The sequence below is a fragment of the Ambystoma mexicanum genome, chromosome 2q (assembly GCF_040938575.1).
Source record: "Ambystoma mexicanum isolate Mex_15411 chromosome 2q, UKY_AmexF1_1, whole genome shotgun sequence".
In the NCBI taxonomy this organism is placed as follows: domain Eukaryota; kingdom Metazoa; phylum Chordata; class Amphibia; order Caudata; family Ambystomatidae; genus Ambystoma; species Ambystoma mexicanum.
In genome coordinates this window covers 127,381,333-127,399,853 of record NC_090924.1, presented here as the reverse complement: position 1 = coordinate 127,399,853, position 18,521 = coordinate 127,381,333, and the positions used below count along the sequence as shown (strand labels likewise).

Sequence of the window (18,521 nt, the reverse complement as noted above, 5' to 3'; positions counted from 1 at the left end):
GGAATTGTCCTCAGCGTTTGCACCCCCCTTAGGATTCGAGGCCAAGAATGCCTATTCCTGAAGTTTGTTCCTGCCGCTGAAAGCCTTGTCGGTGTATGAGCCAAATGAATGCCCCAGTCGGCACGCTCTGACTGTCTTCACAGGTCTCCTCCTCATCCCGAAGGTTGGTGGCCCATTGACATCAGGGTGAAAGGTGCTTGCGATACACTGTTCCTTCCTTCCTTTATTCCTCTTATGCTGTTTATGTAATAAGAGGGGACGATACACAGAAGAGAGAAAGTGGCCCAACACACTAGACTAGCAGTCTTCTGATCAATCTGCAGCTGGCAAGGTGGGGGAGAGCCTTTATTTTGCACCTGCTGGGATCTGCATTGGCAGAAGCTCTGAGGGCTGGGCCTTTCCTTTTGCCTGTAAAAACAAAAAGCAGCCCTCCTCCCTCCAGCCCTGAGAGCATGGGCGTGACACTGGAAAAAGCAGCATCTCCCCTTTGGTAAAGATGACCATTGCACAGCTGCTCACTCAGAGCTCGATCGTGCTCGATCAGGCGAGATATATTTAGGTCACCAGCAAAGTCTGTTCTCTTTTCTTGCGTAGGGTGAGCATTCACAGAGCCCAGCTTCGTTGACAAGAGTGCAAAAGGTGTATACTAAAAGCTTTCTGCTTTACTTGAGCGCCATGGCCGTTATTATATTTTGGCTGCTCCAAGCAATCTCTGTCCAGCCGATGCAAATTTCCAGCTCAAATTTTCCCAGCACTCAAAAAGTCCCTCCTCCCGCCAGCTCTGCTTTCAGGAAGTTCAGCAGAAGCAGTCCAACTTCTGTTCCCACTTCAGAGGAAAAGCTTTCTCGGGCCAGAGAAAGCCAGGGAATCACTGTACCGGCAAGTGCATTTCTTACAACTGGTAATCCCTCAGAACACAGAAATGAAGAAGCTGTATATGAAAATGTATTATTTCTTTGGTACACTAACCTATGTAACTAATATGGACCATTTCAGAGGACGGAGCGGACCCAACTGTGATCCCAGAGACCCAAATACCCAGCAGTAGGGAAAATAAATCCTCTCTGTGCTCTGCAACATTACATACACAAAATGCAAGCGCGTGCATTTTTTTATTGGCCCCATATACAGAATACATGTGAGGATGCTTGCCTTCCCAGTGTATTTCTCAAGCTCTTGAGAGCATATGCTATTTCCATGGGAACGCAAATAAGTTCATACTTTACATTTGTGTGTGACAAAAGGGGAAAAAAACTATTTTGTGTAAAATGCCAGCAGAGAGTGTTTCTGCCCGGTCTCGAACCGGGGACCTTTCGCGTGTGAGGCGAACGTGATAACCACTACACTACAGAAACAGCTGCTTGCTCACCTTTGTAGGGACTGGGAGAACAGGTGCAAAGGGCAGTGCAAGTGGACCTGCTTAAAGACTAATCAAATGCCTTGCGCCTGAAGCTCACACAATCCAGCCTAAAACATACGTCCTATCAAGCATGCGCACATATACAAGTATGCCAGCTGAGGGCCTATGCAGCGTACAGAGGGAAGGACATATTTCCACTTTGAGATCGGACGGCCAAAACTCACAAGCAAATCAAGGAATGTTACTGAGAGCTAACAGAGAACACAAAGTGCTTGTCGCAAGGACATGGCACGCAAAGAGGTTCAGGAAGTGAATTGTTCATCGACTACTGCTTACCGAGAAAACCAGAGAGTCTGTCCAATGAAAATAACATTGAAAAAACAAAAAAAAGGAGCTCAAGTTAACCACCTTGATTGGGCTCGTCCGGGATTTGAACCCGGGACCTCTCGCACCCAAAGCGAGAATCATACCCCTAGACCAACGAGCCACGGTCCTTTGAGCATTTGACGGAATTGTCCTCAGCGTTTGCACCCCCCTTAGGATTCGAGGCCAAGAATGCCTATTCCTGAAGTTTGTTCCTGCCGCTGAAAGCCTTGTCGGTGTATGAGCCAAATGAATGCCCCAGTCGGCACGCTCTGACTGTCTTCACAGGTCTCCTCCTCATCCCGAAGGTTGGTGGCCCATTGACATCAGGGTGAAAGGTGCTTGCGATACACTGTTCCTTCCTTCCTTCCTTCCTTCCTTTATTCCTCTTATGCTGTTTATGTAATAAGAGGGGACGATACACAGAAGAGAGAAAGTGGCCCAACACACTAGACTAGCAGTCTTCTGATCAATCTGCAGCTGGCAAGGTGGGGGAGAGCCTTTATTTTGCACCTGCTGGGATCTGCATTGGCAGAAGCTCTGAGGGCTGGGCCTTTCCTTTTGCCTGTAAAAACAAAAAGCAGCCCTCCTCCCTCCAGCCCTGAGAGCATGGGCGTGACACTGGAAAAAGCAGCATCTCCCCTTTGGTAAAGATGACCATTGCACAGCTGCTCACTCAGAGCTCGATCGTGCTCGATCAGGCTCGATCAGGCGAGATATATTTAGGTCACCAGCAAAGTCTGTTCTCTTTTCTTGCGTAGGGTGAGCATTCACAGAGCCCAGCTTCGTTGACAAGAGTGCAAAAGGTGTATACTAAAAGCTTTCTGCTTTACTTGAGCGCCATGGCCGTTATTATATTTTGGCTGCTCCAAGCAATCTCTGTCCAGCCGATGCAAATTTCCAGCTCAAATTTTCCCAGCACTCAAAAAGTCCCTCCTCCCGCCAGCTCTGCTTTCAGGAAGTTCAGCAGAAGCAGTCCAACTTCTGTTCCCACTTCAGAGGAAAAGCTTTCTCGGGCCAGAGAAAGCCAGGGAATCACTGTACCGGCAAGTGCATTTCTTACAACTGGTAATCCCTCAGAACACAGAAATGAAGAAGCTGTATATGAAAATGTATTATTTCTTTGGTACACTAACCTATGTAACTAATATGGACCATTTCAGAGGACGGAGCGGACCCAACTGTGATCCCAGAGACCCAAATACCCAGCAGTAGGGAAAATAAATCCTCTCTGTGCTCTGCAACATTACATACACAAAATGCAAGCGCGTGCATTTTTTTATTGGCCCCATATACAGAATACATGTGAGGATGCTTGCCTTCCCAGTGTATTTCTCAAGCTCTTGAGAGCATATGCTATTTCCATGGGAACGCAAATAAGTTCATACTTTACATTTGTGTGTGACAAAAGGGGAAAAAAACTATTTTGTGTAAAATGCCAGCAGAGAGTGTTTCTGCCCGGTCTCGAACCTGGGGGACCTTTCGCGTGTGAGGCGAACGTGATAACCACTACACTACAGAAACAGCTGCTTGCTCACCTTTGTAGGGACTGGGAGAACAGGTGCAAAGGGCAGTGCAAGTGGACCTGCTTAAAGACTAATCAAATGCCTTGCGCCTGAAGCTCACACAATCCAGCCTAAAACATACGTCCTATCAAGCATGCGCACATATACAAGTATGCCAGCTGAGGGCCTATGCAGCGTACAGAGGGAAGGACATATTTCCACTTTGAGATCGGACGGCCAAAACTCACAAGCAAATCAAGGAATGTTACTGAGAGCTAACAGAGAACACAAAGTGCTTGTCGCAAGGACATGGCACGCAAAGAGGTTCAGGAAGTGAATTGTTCATCGACTACTGCTTACCGAGAAAACCAGAGAGTCTGTCCAATGAAAATAACATTGAAAAAACAAAAAAAAGGAGCTCAAGTTAACCACCTTGATTGGGCTCGTCCGGGATTTGAACCCGGGACCTCTCGCACCCAAAGCGAGAATCATACCCCTAGACCAACGAGCCACGGTCCTTTGAGCATTTGACGGAATTGTCCTCAGCGTTTGCACCCCCCTTAGGATTCGAGGCCAAGAATGCCTATTCCTGAAGTTTGTTCCTGCCGCTGAAAGCCTTGTCGGTGTATGAGCCAAATGAATGCCCCAGTCGGCACGCTCTGACTGTCTTCACAGGTCTCCTCCTCATCCCGAAGGTTGGTGGCCCATTGACATCAGGGTGGAAGGTGCTTGCGATACACTGTTCCTTCCTTCCTTCCTTCCTTCCTTTATTCCTCTTATGCTGTTTATGTAATAAGAGGGGACGATACACAGAAGAGAGAAAGTGGCCCAACACACTAGACTAGCAGTCTTCTGATCAATCTGCAGCTGGCAAGGTGGGGGAGAGCCTTTATTTTGCACCTGCTGGGATCTGCATTGGCAGAAGCTCTGAGGGCTGGGCCTTTCCTTTTGCCTGTAAAAACAAAAAGCAGCCCTCCTCCCTCCAGCCCTGAGAGCATGGGCGTGACACTGGAAAAAGCAGCATCTCCCCTTTGGTAAAGATGACCATTGCACAGCTGCTCACTCAGAGCTCGATCGTGCTCGATCAGCGAGATATATTTAGGTCACCAGCAAAGTCTGTTCTCTTTTCTTGCGTAGGGTGAGCATTCACAGAGCCCAGCTTCGTTGACAAGAGTGCAAAAGGTGTATACTAAAAGCTTTCTGCTTTACTTGAGCGGCATGGCCGTTATTATATTTTGGCTGCTCCAAGCAATCTCTGTCCAGCCGATGCAAATTTCCAGCTCAAATTTTCCCAGCACTCAAAAAGTCCCTCCTCCCGCCAGCTCTGCTTTCAGGAAGTTCAGCAGAAGCAGTCCAACTTCTGTTCCCACTTCAGAGGAAAAGCTTTCTCGGGCCAGAGAAAGCCAGGGAATCACTGTACCGGCAAGTGCATTTCTTACAACTGGTAATCCCTCAGAACACAGAAATGAAGAAGCTGTATATGAAAATGTATTATTTCTTTGGTACACTAACCTATGTAACTAATATGGACCATTTCAGAGGACGGAGCGGACCCAACTGTGATCCCAGAGACCCAAATACCCAGCAGTAGGGAAAATAAATCCTCTCTGTGCTCTGCAACATTACATACACAAAATGCAAGCGCGTGCATTTTTTTATTGGCCCCATATACAGAATACATGTGAGGATGCTTGCCTTCCCAGTGTATTTCTCAAGCTCTTGAGAGCATATGCTATTTCCATGGGAACGCAAATAAGTTCATACTTTACATTTGTGTGTGACAAAAGGGGAAAAAAACTATTTTGTGTAAAATGCCAGCAGAGAGTGTTTCTGCCCGGTCTCGAACCGGGGACCTTTCGCGTGTGAGGCGAACGTGATAACCACTACACTACAGAAACAGCTGCTTGCTCACATTTGTAGGGACTGGGAGAACAGGTGCAAAGGGCAGTGCAAGTGGACCTGCTTAAAGACTAATCAAATGCCTTGCGCCTGAAGCTCACACAATCCAGCCTAAAACATACGTCCTATCAAGCATGCGCACATATACAAGTATGCCAGCTGAGGGCCTATGCAGCGTACAGAGGGAAGGACATATTTCCACTTTGAGATCGGACGGCCAAAACTCACAAGCAAATCAAGGAATGTTACTGAGAGCTAACAGAGAACACAAAGTGCTTGTTGCAAGGACATGGCACGCAAAGAGGTTCAGGAAGTGAATTGTTCATCGACTACTGCTTACCGAGAAAACCAGAGAGTCTGTCCAATGAAAATAACATTGAAAAAACAAAAAAAAGGAGCTCAAGTTAACCACCTTGATTGGGCTCGTCCGGGATTTGAACCCAGGACCTCTCGCACCCAAAGCGAGAATCATACCCCTAGACCAACGAGCCACGGTCCTTTGAGCATTTGACGGAATTGTCCTCAGCGTTTGCACCCCCCTTAGGATTCGAGGCCAAGAATGCCTATTCCTGAAGTTTGTTCCTGCCGCTGAAAGCCTTGTCGGTGTATGAGCCAAATGAATGCCCCAGTCGGCACGCTCTGACTGTCTTCACAGGTCTCCTCCTCATCCCGAAGGTTGGTGGCCCATTGACATCAGGGTGGAAGGTGCTTGCGATACACTGTTCCTTCCTTCCTTCCTTCCTTCCTTTATTCCTCTTATGCTGTTTATGTAATAAGAGGGGACGATACACAGAAGAGAGAAAGTGGCCCAACACACTAGACTAGCAGTCTTCTGATCAATCTGCAGCTGGCAAGGTGGGGGAGAGCCTTTATTTTGCACCTGCTGGGATCTGCATTGGCAGAAGCTCTGAGGGCTGGGCCTTTCCTTTTGCCTGTAAAAACAAAAAGCAGCCCTCCTCCCTCCAGCCCTGAGAGCATGGGCGTGACACTGGAAAAAGCAGCATCTCCCCTTTGGTAAAGATGACCATTGCACAGCTGCTCACTCAGAGCTCGATCGTGCTCGATCAGCGAGATATATTTAGGTCACCAGCAAAGTCTGTTCTCTTTTCTTGCGTAGGGTGAGCATTCACAGAGCCCAGCTTCGTTGACAAGAGTGCAAAAGGTGTATACTAAAAGCTTTCTGCTTTACTTGAGCGCCATGGCCGTTATTATATTTTGGCTGCTCCAAGCAATCTCTGTCCAGCCGATGCAAATTTCCAGCTCAAATTTTCCCAGCACTCAAAAAGTCCCTCCTCCCGCCAGCTCTGCTTTCAGGAAGTTCAGCAGAAGCAGTCCAACTTCTGTTCCCACTTCAGAGGAAAAGCTTTCTCGGGCCAGAGAAAGCCAGGGAATCACTGTACCGGCAAGTGCATTTCTTACAACTGGTAATCCCTCAGAACACAGAAATGAAGAAGCTGTATATGAAAATGTATTATTTCTTTGGTACACTAACCTATGTAACTAATATGGACCATTTCAGAGGACGGAGCGGACCCAACTGTGATCCCAGAGACCCAAATACCCAGCAGTAGGGAAAATAAATCCTCTCTGTGCTCTGCAACATTACATACACAAAATGCAAGCGCGTGCATTTTTTTATTGGCCCCATATACAGAATACATGTGAGGATGCTTGCCTTCCCAGTGTATTTCTCAAGCTCTTGAGAGCATATGCTATTTCCATGGGAACGCAAATAAGTTCATACTTTACATTTGTGTGTGACAAAAGGGGAAAAAAACTATTTTGTGTAAAATGCCAGCAGAGAGTGTTTCTGCCCGGTCTCGAACCGGGGACCTTTCGCGTGTGAGGCGAACGTGATAACCACTACACTACAGAAACAGCTGCTTGCTCACCTTTGTAGGGACTGGGAGAACAGGTGCAAAGGGCAGTGCAAGTGGACCTGCTTAAAGACTAATCAAATGCCTTGCGCCTGAAGCTCACACAATCCAGCCTAAAACATACGTCCTATCAAGCATGCGCACATATACAAGTATGCCAGCTGAGGGCCTATGCAGCGTACAGAGGGAAGGACATATTTCCACTTTGAGATCGGACGGCCAAAACTCACAAGCAAATCAAGGAATGTTACTGAGAGCTAACAGAGAACACAAAGTGCTTGTCGCAAGGACATGGCACGCAAAGAGGTTCAGGAAGTGAATTGTTCATCGACTACTGCTTACCGAGAAAACCAGAGAGTCTGTCCAATGAAAATAACATTGAAAAAACAAAAAAAAGGAGCTCAAGTTAACCACCTTGATTGGGCTCGTCCGGGATTTGAACCCGGGACCTCTCGCACCCAAAGCGAGAATCATACCCCTAGACCAACGAGCCACGGTCCTTTGAGCATTTGACGGAATTGTCCTCAGCGTTTGCACCCCCCTTAGGATTCGAGGCCAAGAATGCCTATTCCTGAAGTTTGTTCCTGCCGCTGAAAGCCTTGTCGGTGTATGAGCCAAATGAATGCCCCAGTCGGCACGCTCTGACTGTCTTCACAGGTCTCCTCCTCATCCCGAAGGTTGGTGGCCCATTGACATCAGGGTGAAAGGTGCTTGCGATACACTGTTCCTTCCTTCCTTCCTTCCTTCCTTTATTCCTCTTATGCTGTTTATGTAATAAGAGGGGACGATACAGAGAAGAGAGAAAGTGGCCCAACACACTAGACTAGCAGTCTTCTGATCAATCTGCAGCTGGCAAGGTGGGGGAGAGCCTTTATTTTGCACCTGCTGGGATCTGCATTGGCAGAAGCTCTGAGGGCTGGGCCTTTCCTTTTGCCTGTAAAAACAAAAAGCAGCCCTCCTCCCTCCAGCCCTGAGAGCATGGGCGTGACACTGGAAAAAGCAGCATCTCCCCTTTGGTAAAGATGACCATTGCACAGCTGCTCACTCAGAGCTCGATCGTGCTCGATCAGGCGAGATATATTTAGGTCACCAGCAAAGTCTGTTCTCTTTTCTTGCGTAGGGTGAGCATTCACAGAGCCCAGCTTCGTTGACAAGAGTGCAAAAGGTGTATACTAAAAGCTTTCTGCTTTACTTGAGCGCCATGGCCGTTATTATATTTTGGCTGCTCCAAGCAATCTCTGTCCAGCCGATGCAAATTTCCAGCTCAAATTTTCCCAGCACTCAAAAAGTCCCTCCTCCCGCCAGCTCTGCTTTCAGGAAGTTCAGCAGAAGCAGTCCAACTTCTGTTCCCACTTCAGAGGAAAAGCTTTCTCGGGCCAGAGAAAGCCAGGGAATCACTGTACCGGCAAGTGCATTTCTTACAACTGGTAATCCCTCAGAACACAGAAATGAAGAAGCTGTATATGAAAATGTATTATTTCTTTGGTACACTAACCTATGTAACTAATATGGACCATTTCAGAGGACGGAGCGGACCCAACTGTGATCCCAGAGACCCAAATACCCAGCAGTAGGGAAAATAAATCCTCTCTGTGCTCTGCAACATTACATACACAAAATGCAAGCGCGTGCATTTTTTTATTGGCCCCATATACAGAATACATGTGAGGATGCTTGCCTTCCCAGTGTATTTCTCAAGCTCTTGAGAGCATATGCTATTTCCATGGGAACGCAAATAAGTTCATACTTTACATTTGTGTGTGACAAAAGGGGAAAAAAACTATTTTGTGTAAAATGCCAGCAGAGAGTGTTTCTGCCCGGTCTCGAACCTGGGGGACCTTTCGCGTGTGAGGCGAACGTGATAACCACTACACTACAGAAACAGCTGCTTGCTCACCTTTGTAGGGACTGGGAGAACAGGTGCAAAGGGCAGTGCAAGTGGACCTGCTTAAAGACTAATCAAATGCCTTGCGCCTGAAGCTCACACAATCCAGCCTAAAACATACGTCCTATCAAGCATGCGCACATATACAAGTATGCCAGCTGAGGGCCTATGCAGCGTACAGAGGGAAGGACATATTTCCACTTTGAGATCGGACGGCCAAAACTCACAAGCAAATCAAGGAATGTTACTGAGAGCTAACAGAGAACACAAAGTGCTTGTCGCAAGGACATGGCACGCAAAGAGGTTCAGGAAGTGAATTGTTCATCGACTACTGCTTACCGAGAAAACCAGAGAGTCTGTCCAATGAAAATAACATTGAAAAAACAAAAAAAAGGAGCTCAAGTTAACCACCTTGATTGGGCTCGTCCGGGATTTGAACCCGGGACCTCTCGCACCCAAAGCGAGAATCATACCCCTAGACCAACGAGCCACGGTCCTTTGAGCATTTGACGGAATTGTCCTCAGCGTTTGCACCCCCCTTAGGATTCGAGGCCAAGAATGCCTATTCCTGAAGTTTGTTCCTGCCGCTGAAAGCCTTGTCGGTGTATGAGCCAAATGAATGCCCCAGTCGGCACGCTCTGACTGTCTTCACAGGTCTCCTCCTCATCCCGAAGGTTGGTGGCCCATTGACATCAGGGTGGAAGGTGCTTGCGATACACTGTTCCTTCCTTCCTTCCTTCCTTCCTTTATTCCTCTTATGCTGTTTATGTAATAAGAGGGGACGATACACAGAAGAGAGAAAGTGGCCCAACACACTAGACTAGCAGTCTTCTGATCAATCTGCAGCTGGCAAGGTGGGGGAGAGCCTTTATTTTGCACCTGCTGGGATCTGCATTGGCAGAAGCTCTGAGGGCTGGGCCTTTCCTTTTGCCTGTAAAAACAAAAAGCAGCCCTCCTCCCTCCAGCCCTGAGAGCATGGGCGTGACACTGGAAAAAGCAGCATCTCCCCTTTGGTAAAGATGACCATTGCACAGCTGCTCACTCAGAGCTCGATCGTGCTCGATCAGCGAGATATATTTAGGTCACCAGCAAAGTCTGTTCTCTTTTCTTGCGTAGGGTGAGCATTCACAGAGCCCAGCTTCGTTGACAAGAGTGCAAAAGGTGTATACTAAAAGCTTTCTGCTTTACTTGAGCGGCATGGCCGTTATTATATTTTGGCTGCTCCAAGCAATCTCTGTCCAGCCGATGCAAATTTCCAGCTCAAATTTTCCCAGCACTCAAAAAGTCCCTCCTCCCGCCAGCTCTGCTTTCAGGAAGTTCAGCAGAAGCAGTCCAACTTCTGTTCCCACTTCAGAGGAAAAGCTTTCTCGGGCCAGAGAAAGCCAGGGAATCACTGTACCGGCAAGTGCATTTCTTACAACTGGTAATCCCTCAGAACACAGAAATGAAGAAGCTGTATATGAAAATGTATTATTTCTTTGGTACACTAACCTATGTAACTAATATGGACCATTTCAGAGGACGGAGCGGACCCAACTGTGATCCCAGAGACCCAAATACCCAGCAGCAGGGAAAATAAATCCTCTCTGTGCTCTGCAACATTACATACACAAAATGCAAGCGCGTGCATTTTTTTATTGGCCCCATATACAGAATACATGTGAGGATGCTTGCCTTCCCAGTGTATTTCTCAAGCTCTTGAGAGCATATGCTATTTCCATGGGAACGCAAATAAGTTCATACTTTACATTTGTGTGTGACAAAAGGGGAAAAAAACTATTTTGTGTAAAATGCCAGCAGAGAGTGTTTCTGCCCGGTCTCGAACCGGGGACCTTTCGCGTGTGAGGCGAACGTGATAACCACTACACTACAGAAACAGCTGCTTGCTCACATTTGTAGGGACTGGGAGAACAGGTGCAAAGGGCAGTGCAAGTGGACCTGCTTAAAGACTAATCAAATGCCTTGCGCCTGAAGCTCACACAATCCAGCCTAAAACATACGTCCTATCAAGCATGCGCACATATACAAGTATGCCAGCTGAGGGCCTATGCAGCGTACAGAGGGAAGGACATATTTCCACTTTGAGATCGGACGGCCAAAACTCACAAGCAAATCAAGGAATGTTACTGAGAGCTAACAGAGAACACAAAGTGCTTGTTGCAAGGACATGGCACGCAAAGAGGTTCAGGAAGTGAATTGTTCATCGACTACTGCTTACCGAGAAAACCAGAGAGTCTGTCCAATGAAAATAACATTGAAAAAACAAAAAAAAGGAGCTCAAGTTAACCACCTTGATTGGGCTCGTCCGGGATTTGAACCCAGGACCTCTCGCACCCAAAGCGAGAATCATACCCCTAGACCAACGAGCCACGGTCCTTTGAGCATTTGACGGAATTGTCCTCAGCGTTTGCACCCCCCTTAGGATTCGAGGCCAAGAATGCCTATTCCTGAAGTTTGTTCCTGCCGCTGAAAGCCTTGTCGGTGTATGAGCCAAATGAATGCCCCAGTCGGCACGCTCTGACTGTCTTCACAGGTCTCCTCCTCATCCCGAAGGTTGGTGGCCCATTGACATCAGGGTGGAAGGTGCTTGCGATACACTGTTCCTTCCTTCCTTCCTTCCTTCCTTTATTCCTCTTATGCTGTTTATGTAATAAGAGGGGACGATACACAGAAGAGAGAAAGTGGCCCAACACACTAGACTAGCAGTCTTCTGATCAATCTGCAGCTGGCAAGGTGGGGGAGAGCCTTTATTTTGCACCTGCTGGGATCTGCATTGGCAGAAGCTCTGAGGGCTGGGCCTTTCCTTTTGCCTGTAAAAACAAAAAGCAGCCCTCCTCCCTCCAGCCCTGAGAGCATGGGCGTGACACTGGAAAAAGCAGCATCTCCCCTTTGGTAAAGATGACCATTGCACAGCTGCTCACTCAGAGCTCGATCGTGCTCGATCAGCGAGATATATTTAGGTCACCAGCAAAGTCTGTTCTCTTTTCTTGCGTAGGGTGAGCATTCACAGAGCCCAGCTTCGTTGACAAGAGTGCAAAAGGTGTATACTAAAAGCTTTCTGCTTTACTTGAGCGCCATGGCCGTTATTATATTTTGGCTGCTCCAAGCAATCTCTGTCCAGCCGATGCAAATTTCCAGCTCAAATTTTCCCAGCACTCAAAAAGTCCCTCCTCCCGCCAGCTCTGCTTTCAGGAAGTTCAGCAGAAGCAGTCCAACTTCTGTTCCCACTTCAGAGGAAAAGCTTTCTCGGGCCAGAGAAAGCCAGGGAATCACTGTACCGGCAAGTGCATTTCTTACAACTGGTAATCCCTCAGAACACAGAAATGAAGAAGCTGTATATGAAAATGTATTATTTCTTTGGTACACTAACCTATGTAACTAATATGGACCATTTCAGAGGACGGAGCGGACCCAACTGTGATCCCAGAGACCCAAATACCCAGCAGTAGGGAAAATAAATCCTCTCTGTGCTCTGCAACATTACATACACAAAATGCAAGCGCGTGCATTTTTTTATTGGCCCCATATACAGAATACATGTGAGGATGCTTGCCTTCCCAGTGTATTTCTCAAGCTCTTGAGAGCATATGCTATTTCCATGGGAACGCAAATAAGTTCATACTTTACATTTGTGTGTGACAAAAGGGGAAAAAAACTATTTTGTGTAAAATGCCAGCAGAGAGTGTTTCTGCCCGGTCTCGAACCGGGGACCTTTCGCGTGTGAGGCGAACGTGATAACCACTACACTACAGAAACAGCTGCTTGCTCACCTTTGTAGGGACTGGGAGAACAGGTGCAAAGGGCAGTGCAAGTGGACCTGCTTAAAGACTAATCAAATGCCTTGCGCCTGAAGCTCACACAATCCAGCCTAAAACATACGTCCTATCAAGCATGCGCACATATACAAGTATGCCAGCTGAGGGCCTATGCAGCGTACAGAGGGAAGGACATATTTCCACTTTGAGATCGGACGGCCAAAACTCACAAGCAAATCAAGGAATGTTACTGAGAGCTAACAGAGAACACAAAGTGCTTGTCGCAAGGACATGGCACGCAAAGAGGTTCAGGAAGTGAATTGTTCATCGACTACTGCTTACCGAGAAAACCAGAGAGTCTGTCCAATGAAAATAACATTGAAAAAACAAAAAAAAGGAGCTCAAGTTAACCACCTTGATTGGGCTCGTCCGGGATTTGAACCCGGGACCTCTCGCACCCAAAGCGAGAATCATACCCCTAGACCAACGAGCCACGGTCCTTTGAGCATTTGACGGAATTGTCCTCAGCGTTTGCACCCCCCTTAGGATTCGAGGCCAAGAATGCCTATTCCTGAAGTTTGTTCCTGCCGCTGAAAGCCTTGTCGGTGTATGAGCCAAATGAATGCCCCAGTCGGCACGCTCTGACTGTCTTCACAGGTCTCCTCCTCATCCCGAAGGTTGGTGGCCCATTGACATCAGGGTGAAAGGTGCTTGCGATACACTGTTCCTTCCTTCCTTCCTTCCTTCCTTTATTCCTCTTATGCTGTTTATGTAATAAGAGGGGACGATACACAGAAGAGAGAAAGTGGCCCAACACACTAGACTAGCAGTCTTCTGATCAATCTGCAGCTGGCAAGGTGGGGGAGAGCCTTTATTTTGCACCTGCTGGGATCTGCATTGGCAGAAGCTCTGAGGGCTGGGCCTTTCCTTTTGCCTGTAAAAACAAAAAGCAGCCCTCCTCCCTCCAGCCCTGAGAGCATGGGCGTGACACTGGAAAAAGCAGCATCTCCCCTTTGGTAAAGATGACCATTGCACAGCTGCTCACTCAGAGCTCGATCGTGCTCGATCAGGCGAGATATATTTAGGTCACCAGCAAAGTCTGTTCTCTTTTCTTGCGTAGGGTGAGCATTCACAGAGCCCAGCTTCGTTGACAAGAGTGCAAAAGGTGTATACTAAAAGCTTTCTGCTTTACTTGAGCGCCATGGCCGTTATTATATTTTGGCTGCTCCAAGCAATCTCTGTCCAGCCGATGCAAATTTCCAGCTCAAATTTTCCCAGCACTCAAAAAGTCCCTCCTCCCGCCAGCTCTGCTTTCAGGAAGTTCAGCAGAAGCAGTCCAACTTCTGTTCCCACTTCAGAGGAAAAGCTTTCTCGGGCCAGAGAAAGCCAGGGAATCACTGTACCGGCAAGTGCATTTCTTACAACTGGTAATCCCTCAGAACACAGAAATGAAGAAGCTGTATATGAAAATGTATTATTTCTTTGGTACACTAACCTATGTAACTAATATGGACCATTTCAGAGGACGGAGCGGACCCAACTGTGATCCCAGAGACCCAAATACCCAGCAGTAGGGAAAATAAATCCTCTCTGTGCTCTGCAACATTACATACACAAAATGCAAGCGCGTGCATTTTTTTATTGGCCCCATATACAGAATACATGTGAGGATGCTTGCCTTCCCAGTGTATTTCTCAAGCTCTTGAGAGCATATGCTATTTCCATGGGAACGCAAATAAGTTCATACTTTACATTTGTGTGTGACAAAAGGGGAAAAAAACTATTTTGTGTAAAATGCCAGCAGAGAGTGTTTCTGCCCGGTCTCGAACCGGGGGGACCTTTCGCGTGTGAGGCGAACGTGATAACCACTACACTACAGAAACAGCTGCTTGCTCACCTTTGTAGGGACTGGGAGAACAGGTGCAAAGGGCAGTGCAAGTGGACCTGCTTAAAGACTAATCAAATGCCTTGCGCCTGAAGCTCACACAATCCAGCCTAAAACATACGTCCTATCAAGCATGCGCACATATACAAGTATGCCAGCTGAGGGCCTATGCAGCGTACAGAGGGAAGGACATATTTCCACTTTGAGATCGGACGGCCAAAACTCACAAGCAAATCAAGGAATGTTACTGAGAGCTAACAGAGAACACAAAGTGCTTGTCGCAAGGACATGGCACGCAAAGAGGTTCAGGAAGTGAATTGTTCATCGACTACTGCTTACCGAGAAAACCAGAGAGTCTGTCCAATGAAAATAACATTGAAAAAACAAAAAAAAGGAGCTCAAGTTAACCACCTTGATTGGGCTCGTCCGGGATTTGAACCCGGGACCTCTCGCACCCAAAGCGAGAATCATACCCCTAGACCAACGAGCCACGGTCCTTTGAGCATTTGACGGAATTGTCCTCAGCGTTTGCACCCCCCTTAGGATTCGAGGCCAAGAATGCCTATTCCTGAAGTTTGTTCCTGCCGCTGAAAGCCTTGTCGGTGTATGAGCCAAATGAATGCCCCAGTCGGCACGCTCTGACTGTCTTCACAGGTCTCCTCCTCATCCCGAAGGTTGGTGGCCCATTGACATCAGGGTGGAAGGTGCTTGCGATACACTGTTCCTTCCTTCCTTCCTTCCTTCCTTTATTCCTCTTATGCTGTTTATGTAATAAGAGGGGACGATACACAGAAGAGAGAAAGTGGCCCAACACACTAGACTAGCAGTCTTCTGATCAATCTGCAGCTGGCAAGGTGGGGGAGAGCCTTTATTTTGCACCTGCTGGGATCTGCATTGGCAGAAGCTCTGAGGGCTGGGCCTTTCCTTTTGCCTGTAAAAACAAAAAGCAGCCCTCCTCCCTCCAGCCCTGAGAGCATGGGCGTGACACTGGAAAAAGCAGCATCTCCCCTTTGGTAAAGATGACCATTGTGTTGAACCTCGTTCATGCGTTCGTTCTCGGGCCTACAAATGACACGGAGCCGAATTCACTAGCAACCAACTTTATTCCTCTCTCAACTCTAACTGCCTTTCCCTCTCTCTCGCCCCTCCCTTTCCGTCTCTCCTCCCGCTCTTTCTCCTTGGCTGCCCTTAAAGGGGCAGTGTCCTTTTTCCATGTATAACACCTCCCCCGTGCTTATCATAGCAGTTCGGCTACATCTGTTCGATGAGTCGCATTGGTTTCTTTATCGTCCTTGGGGGTCTCCCTGGTGATTCTCTGCTCTCGCCGCTTGACTCTATTGGGGGTTCCGTTTCCTCTTCCTCATTGAGGCTCTCGTCGGGTATCTCTGGTGGTTCAGGTTCTTCCAGATACAGCTTCTTGAAGAATGAGGAGTTACGGGTGATGTCCCCTAGTTCTCCGGTTGCCGTGACCATGGGCCCTTTGATAGCTGTGATGATTCTTGGCTCTGGATGGTATCGAGTGTCCGTTTTCTTGCGCTGTGTTTGTCGGACCAGTACTGTTTGTCCAACTTCCAGCTGTTGTTCCTTTGCTCTCCTTCTTGTGTCAGCCCAGTGCTTGGCTTTCCTTCGTTTCTCAGCGTCACGTTCCCTGATGGCTAGGTCTTCTTCCGGTGTATAGTCCTCCCATCGTGGGATACGTGTCCTGGGTTGGTATCTCACCATGAGTTCAGCGGGTGGCTTTGCAGTTGCGTCATGTTGAGTGTTCCGATAGCTTCGGAGCATGCTACAGATGGCTTTCGGATGGGGTGTCTGTTCCGCTACTGCCTTTTGTCGGGTCAATTTGATCGTGGCCATAAACCGTTCAACCATCCCATTGGCTTGGGGCCAGAGTGGTGTGATCTTTTGATGGGAGAAGCCTAGGTGTTTTGCGAAGTTTGCGAATTCCCGTCCCTGGAAAGGGGACCCGTTGTCGGTCTTCACGATGTTGGGGATGCCCCATTCGCTGAAGAGTTCGTCCACTATGGGCGCATTGTCAGCGAAGGATGTCGAGGGTGTTTGTTTCACAAACGGGAATCTCGAGTACTCGTCTATTATTACTAATAGGTACCCTCCCTCTTCTACGGGTCCATAAAAGTCCATTGCGACCTTTTGCCAGGGTCTCGTTGGTAGCGTGGTGAGTTGGAGGGGGTTTGGGTTTTGTCCTTGGGCTGCCAGTTGGCAGGGTCTGCAGTGTCTGAGCATGTCCTCCACTATCATGTCCATGTATGGGAACCAGACATAGTTCCTGAGGAACCTTTTGGTGTTGTCCATTCCCCTGTGCCCTTCGTGCGCCAGCATTGCTAGTGTCTTCCTTAGGTCTCTTGGTGCTACTAGCCTCTTTCCTCGTAGTAGTAGCCCTTGGTCTGTTGCTATAAGTTCATCTTTTACTTTGGCTAGCCGGTCTAGTTCTTTCTGGTCCACGTCTCCTTCTTCAGTTCTATTTGAGTGGCGTTCCCTCCATTTGTTGGAGCGGGTGAGGGTGATAGCGGCCCTGATCGTTGGGTCGGCTTTGCTCCTTTCTTCGAACGTCGTGGTCGAGATGGTGGGCGGCATGGCATTTGACGATAGGTACAAGACATATTCAGTGGCTTCATGTGCCAAAGTGTCATCTTTGTCGGGCAGAGGATGTCTGGACAAGTAGTCCGCTGGGTTTGCGTCTCCTCCTGGTTTATGGATGATGGTGTAATCGTATTCCTGTAGTCTTATCCCCCATCGCTCTATGCGGGGTGGCATCTTCGTCCTGGGGTTCCCAAAGATGGATAGGAGGGCTTGGTGGTCTGTCACTAGGGTAAATTTCCGGCCAATGATGAAGTGGTGGTATTTTTCGCACGCCCATACCGCGGCCAGGCTTTCTCTCTCTGCTTGAGAGTAGGCCTTTTCCGTGTGTGACAGGGCTCGGCTGGCGTAGGCGACTATTACGTGGTGGCTGTTGTCTGCGGAGTCAGTTTGTGCTAGGATGGCTCCCAGCCCCACCGGGCTCGCATCAACTGTGATGATTGTGTGCCAGTTGGGATCGAAATATGCCAGTTGTTTGTTGTTGGTGAGTCCCTCTTTTATCGCTGTGAATGCCTCCTGGCAGGGTGCGTCCCATGTGAATGGTTGGTTCTTCTTCAGGAGGTTGCGGAGCGGGTCAGTCGTTGTGGCGTAGTTTGGAAGGTATCGCGCACAATATCCCGCCATTCCCAATAGCGAGCGTAACTCTGCTGTGTTCGTCGGTGCTCGAAGGTCAGTGATGGCCTTTATTTTGTCAGGGTCTGCCGATATGCCGTTGTTGGAGAATGTGTGTCCGAAGAACTTGAGACTTGTTCTGTTAATGACGCACTTGCACTCATTTAATGTTAGCCCTGCATCTTGTAGGATGGAGCAGATGTTCCTGAGAGCCTTATCATGCTGGTCTTGATCTTTCCCAAATATGAGGATGTCATCACTGTAATTTAATGCATTTGTCTCTGATGCTATGAGACGCCTGATGGTCTCTTGGAATATTTCTGCGGCGGATGAAATGCCGAAGTTTAGCCTTTTGTATCGGAACAGGCCGTCATGCGTTGCAAATGTGGTTATGGGCCGTGATTCTGGATCCAGGACGAGTTGATGGTAGCCCTGGTTGAGGTCAAGTTTTGAGAAAAATCTCGCCTGGTTTAACCTGATTAGCATGTCCTCCAATCCCGGTCCTGGGTGCCTTTCTCTCTGGATGGCAGTATTCGGGATGCGCATGTCTACGCATATGCGAAGGCGACCATTGTCCTTGGGGACAATTACTATCGGCGACACCCAGGGTGTTGGCCCTTCCGCTTTCTCTATGATGTCGTTCTGGAGGAGAAGTTGTATTTCCTTCGACACTTGTTCCTGGAGGTGGAAACCCACTTTCCGTGGGTGTTGTGGAACTGGCCTGACGTTTTTGTCTATGTGTAGTTTGATGCATGGCCCTTTTAGCATCCCTACCCCTTCGAATA

At 48.2% G+C, this 18,521-nt stretch overlaps 14 non-coding genes across 14 annotated transcripts; all 14 read right to left on the bottom strand.

The window, feature by feature from the left end:
- Nucleotides 1–1,282: 1,282 nt before the first annotated feature.
- TRNAV-CAC (transfer RNA valine (anticodon CAC)) lies at nucleotides 1,283–1,355 on the bottom strand. The gene has a single exon. It is a non-coding gene; the product is annotated as a tRNA-Val (tRNA).
- Nucleotides 1,356–1,775: 420 nt separating this feature from the next.
- Nucleotides 1,776–1,847, bottom strand: TRNAP-UGG (transfer RNA proline (anticodon UGG)). The gene has a single exon. It is a non-coding gene; the product is annotated as a tRNA-Pro (tRNA).
- Nucleotides 1,848–3,667: 1,820 nt separating this feature from the next.
- Nucleotides 3,668–3,739, bottom strand: TRNAP-UGG (transfer RNA proline (anticodon UGG)). The gene has a single exon. It is a non-coding gene; the product is annotated as a tRNA-Pro (tRNA).
- A 1,314-nt stretch (nucleotides 3,740–5,053) lies between these two features.
- Nucleotides 5,054–5,126, bottom strand: TRNAV-CAC (transfer RNA valine (anticodon CAC)). The gene has a single exon. It is a non-coding gene; the product is annotated as a tRNA-Val (tRNA).
- A 420-nt stretch (nucleotides 5,127–5,546) lies between these two features.
- On the bottom strand, nucleotides 5,547–5,618 carry TRNAP-UGG (transfer RNA proline (anticodon UGG)). The gene has a single exon. It is a non-coding gene; the product is annotated as a tRNA-Pro (tRNA).
- Nucleotides 5,619–6,932: 1,314 nt separating this feature from the next.
- TRNAV-CAC (transfer RNA valine (anticodon CAC)) lies at nucleotides 6,933–7,005 on the bottom strand. Its single transcript has one exon. It is a non-coding gene; the product is annotated as a tRNA-Val (tRNA).
- A 420-nt stretch (nucleotides 7,006–7,425) lies between these two features.
- On the bottom strand, nucleotides 7,426–7,497 carry TRNAP-UGG (transfer RNA proline (anticodon UGG)). The gene has a single exon. It is a non-coding gene; the product is annotated as a tRNA-Pro (tRNA).
- A 1,810-nt stretch (nucleotides 7,498–9,307) lies between these two features.
- Nucleotides 9,308–9,379, bottom strand: TRNAP-UGG (transfer RNA proline (anticodon UGG)). The gene has a single exon. It is a non-coding gene; the product is annotated as a tRNA-Pro (tRNA).
- Nucleotides 9,380–10,693: 1,314 nt separating this feature from the next.
- TRNAV-CAC (transfer RNA valine (anticodon CAC)) lies at nucleotides 10,694–10,766 on the bottom strand. The gene has a single exon. It is a non-coding gene; the product is annotated as a tRNA-Val (tRNA).
- A 420-nt stretch (nucleotides 10,767–11,186) lies between these two features.
- Nucleotides 11,187–11,258, bottom strand: TRNAP-UGG (transfer RNA proline (anticodon UGG)). Its single transcript has one exon. It is a non-coding gene; the product is annotated as a tRNA-Pro (tRNA).
- A 1,314-nt stretch (nucleotides 11,259–12,572) lies between these two features.
- On the bottom strand, nucleotides 12,573–12,645 carry TRNAV-CAC (transfer RNA valine (anticodon CAC)). Its single transcript has one exon. It is a non-coding gene; the product is annotated as a tRNA-Val (tRNA).
- A 420-nt stretch (nucleotides 12,646–13,065) lies between these two features.
- TRNAP-UGG (transfer RNA proline (anticodon UGG)) lies at nucleotides 13,066–13,137 on the bottom strand. Its single transcript has one exon. It is a non-coding gene; the product is annotated as a tRNA-Pro (tRNA).
- A 1,315-nt stretch (nucleotides 13,138–14,452) lies between these two features.
- TRNAV-CAC (transfer RNA valine (anticodon CAC)) lies at nucleotides 14,453–14,527 on the bottom strand. The gene has a single exon. It is a non-coding gene; the product is annotated as a tRNA-Val (tRNA).
- Nucleotides 14,528–14,947: 420 nt separating this feature from the next.
- Nucleotides 14,948–15,019, bottom strand: TRNAP-UGG (transfer RNA proline (anticodon UGG)). Its single transcript has one exon. It is a non-coding gene; the product is annotated as a tRNA-Pro (tRNA).
- Between the last annotated feature and the right edge of the window lie 3,502 nt (nucleotides 15,020–18,521).